Source organism: Eschrichtius robustus, chromosome 13 (assembly GCF_028021215.1).
Source record: "Eschrichtius robustus isolate mEscRob2 chromosome 13, mEscRob2.pri, whole genome shotgun sequence".
NCBI lineage: Eukaryota > Metazoa > Chordata > Mammalia > Artiodactyla > Eschrichtiidae > Eschrichtius > Eschrichtius robustus.
In genome coordinates, this window is record NC_090836.1 from 9,401,047 (window position 1) to 9,404,141 (window position 3,095).

The 3,095-nt window shown below is 39.5% G+C and overlaps 1 non-coding gene across 1 annotated transcript; it reads right to left on the minus strand.

Moving 5' to 3' along the window:
- Positions 1-991: 991 nt before the first annotated feature.
- On the minus strand, positions 992-1,098 carry LOC137776029 (U6 spliceosomal RNA). Its single transcript, XR_011076151.1, has one exon. It is a non-coding gene; the product is annotated as a U6 spliceosomal RNA (small nuclear RNA).
- Positions 1,099-3,095: the final 1,997 nt, after the last annotated feature.

Sequence of the window (3,095 nt, forward strand, 5' to 3'; positions counted from 1 at the left end):
ATCATCACTCCTCCTCCAGGCTAATCTTCGCATGCCTTGTGTCTACAGTCCTTGAGCCTTGCCAGGGTTCTGTAAGACCATTGGCTTACTTCTATTTGGTACCACTATCCCTGCCCCCAGACGTGCACAGCTACTGGAGTAAGTCTTTCTCCTTTCTGTTATGTCATTAACCATTCTGCTGGTTTTCAGTCCTTATATGTTGTGGCTGTTAATTGTCCTGTAAGTTTTATCAGAGATGATGTTTGCATTTCTGTTTCTTTTCTTGTTGTTCTTGTTTGGACTTCGAGAAGAAAGGGATAGGAAATGTTTTTACTGTTAACACATAAGTCGCTCTCAGTTATATTAAGGAAAAAATTGACCAATAGGCTAAAAAATCAAAACAAAGGCTGACAAGGCTTATAAACCAAGGCTTCTGTTCCCATCCTTCCACTCAAACAGCTCACACCAGGGTAACCAGTGACTTCCAGCTTGCTGAAACATGTCAGTGGATATGTTTCAGTCTTCATCTTAACTTGCTTCTCAGAAGCAATGGACATTATTTACAGTTCTGTCCTACTTAAAACACTCTCTTCCTTTGGCTCCATGATACTGTGTGTACCTGTTTCATAGTCTAACTGTCTGGTTGCTCTACTCCTTACTTCTTTCATTTATCGAATATTTATTGAGTCCCTCTTCTACACCAGTTATCTTACTAGGAGTTTAGGATGAATATAAAAATCATGATTCCCACCATCTAGGAGTTAAAGCCTTGCATGTCCTTTGTAGATGCATATGCTTCCATTTAGCCAAGAAGTTATGAAATTCCTCTAACTTTGTTTTAGATTCTTTTCTCACTATATACTATCTCCTTAGAAAAGTTCATACTAAAAAAAAAAAAAAAAAAGGTAACTATGTGAGGCAGCAGATGTGTTAACTTGATTGTGGTAATCATTTCACAATGTATGTGTATATCAAATCATCACACCGTACATTTTAATTCTATACAATTTTTTTTAATATAGAACACTTCACTAATTTATGTGTCATCCTTGTGCAGGGGCCGTGCTAATCTTCTCTGTATCATTCCAATTTTAGTATATGTGCTGCCAAAGTGAGCACTATATACAATTTTATTCATCAATTATACCTCAGTAAAACTGGAAAAAATAAAAATAAAAACTCATCCTTGCCCGCGGCTTCAATTATTACCTATGTGCCATGATACAAAGTTCTGTGTCTTGCCAAAACCTCTACTGAGCTTCACACCTTTACCTATATGACATCTTCATTTAAATATTTTAAAGGCACCACTCAGTACAGTATTTCCAAAACAAAATTAATCTGATAATCCTAACTCTAGAGACCACCATCCAACCACTCATGCAATACAAAGTCTATAGCTTTAGCTCTGTGTCATTCCATACAAGATCCACCACCAATTTTTGTCCCCTTTTCTAAATATTTCTCAACTTGTCTCTATCTCTGTCGCCACCTCCATTCACCTATGCTATACAGTATCCTCCCTACTTGGTGACCTGTAACCATGTTCGCTTTTCCTCCAAATTCTTTTCCAAGCTGTAGTCTGCAGCCAGGGTTAGCTTTTCAAACCATATATGTGGTATATGTGATATATATCACATATATGTGATAATGCAGTGTGTGTCCCCAACAAAAACCTATTCTGTCCAGCCAGAGGACTAGGAAACAGACAGCCTAGCATGGCAGAAAACATTTAGACAATAATCCCTCTTCTACAGTCAAACACCACAGAAAAAGCTATGGCCCCAAGTGGGGAGCCTAGACTTCCACACATGCCCGGCTGTAACAAGGTGCCCAAACCTGTGCCAGGGTAAAGTCAGAGAAGACTGAGGAGGAACTGGAACTTTCACCCCCACTTAGCAGTTTAAGACCCTCATTTTCCCCCCACTCCACAGAGTTAGTGGCAGCCAGATGGGGAGCCTGGACATCCTCCCTCATCCAACAGCGACGAAGCACTCCCTCCTTTCCATACCGGGGTGGTGTCGGTGGAGACTACACGGAAAGCAGTGACAAGACACCCCTACTCCTCCCAGACAGGGTGATATCAGTGGAGGCCTTGTGGGGAGCCAGAATTCCATCCTTCACCAGGCAATTATGGGGAACCCCTCCCCTGCTGGAGAGTCAACACAAGTTGAGGGGGGGATCTTTACTTCTGCCCGTACCTGGCAGTAATTCAGTACCTCCACCTTTTACCTGCTGGAGTAGTTATCACAGAAATCCAGCTAAGACAGAGGATTTAAATAGGATCCAGAGCCTCTCATACCTAAAATATCCTGTTTCAATTGAAAGTCATTCGTCACACTAAGAATCAGGAAAATCTCAACCCGAATGAAAAAGACAATCAGCAGAGGCCAGACGAAAAGGCCAGAGATACTAGAATTATCTGACAAAGAGTTTCAAGCAGTTGTCATAAAAATGCTTCAATGAGCAATTACAGACATGCTTAAAACAACTGAAAAAAAACAAGGAAATAAAAAGTCTCAGCCAAGAATCAACATGTATAGCAGAACCAAAAGGAAATTTCAGAACTGAAAATTATAATAACCAAAATTTTAAAACTTAATGGAAGGGCTCAACAGCAGAGGAAAACAATCTGTGAACTTGAAGACAGAACAATAGAAATGACTCAATCTGAACAACAGAGAGAAAAGAGACAGAACAACAAACAAAACAAAAAACCTAACAGATTCTTAGGGTCCTGCAGGAGTATAACAGAAGGCCTAATGTTCACGTCATCTGAATCCCAGAAGAAGGAGACATACAGGGCAGGCCTGAGAAAAAACTCAAAGAAATAATAGCTGAAAAATTCCCAAATTTGGCAGAAGACATAAGCCTAAAGATTCAAAAAGGCAAGCAAATTCCAACCAAGATAAACCCAAAGAAATTCACACCAAGACACATCACAGTCAAATATTTGAAAATAAAGACAAAGAAAAAAATCCTGAAAGCAGCAAGAGAAACGACTTACCTATAGGGGAAAAACAATACAAATAACAGAAAATATGAAAGCCAGAAAGAAGTGGCACAATACTTTTTAAGTACTGAAAGAAAAGAACTGTCAATACTGATTTCATATA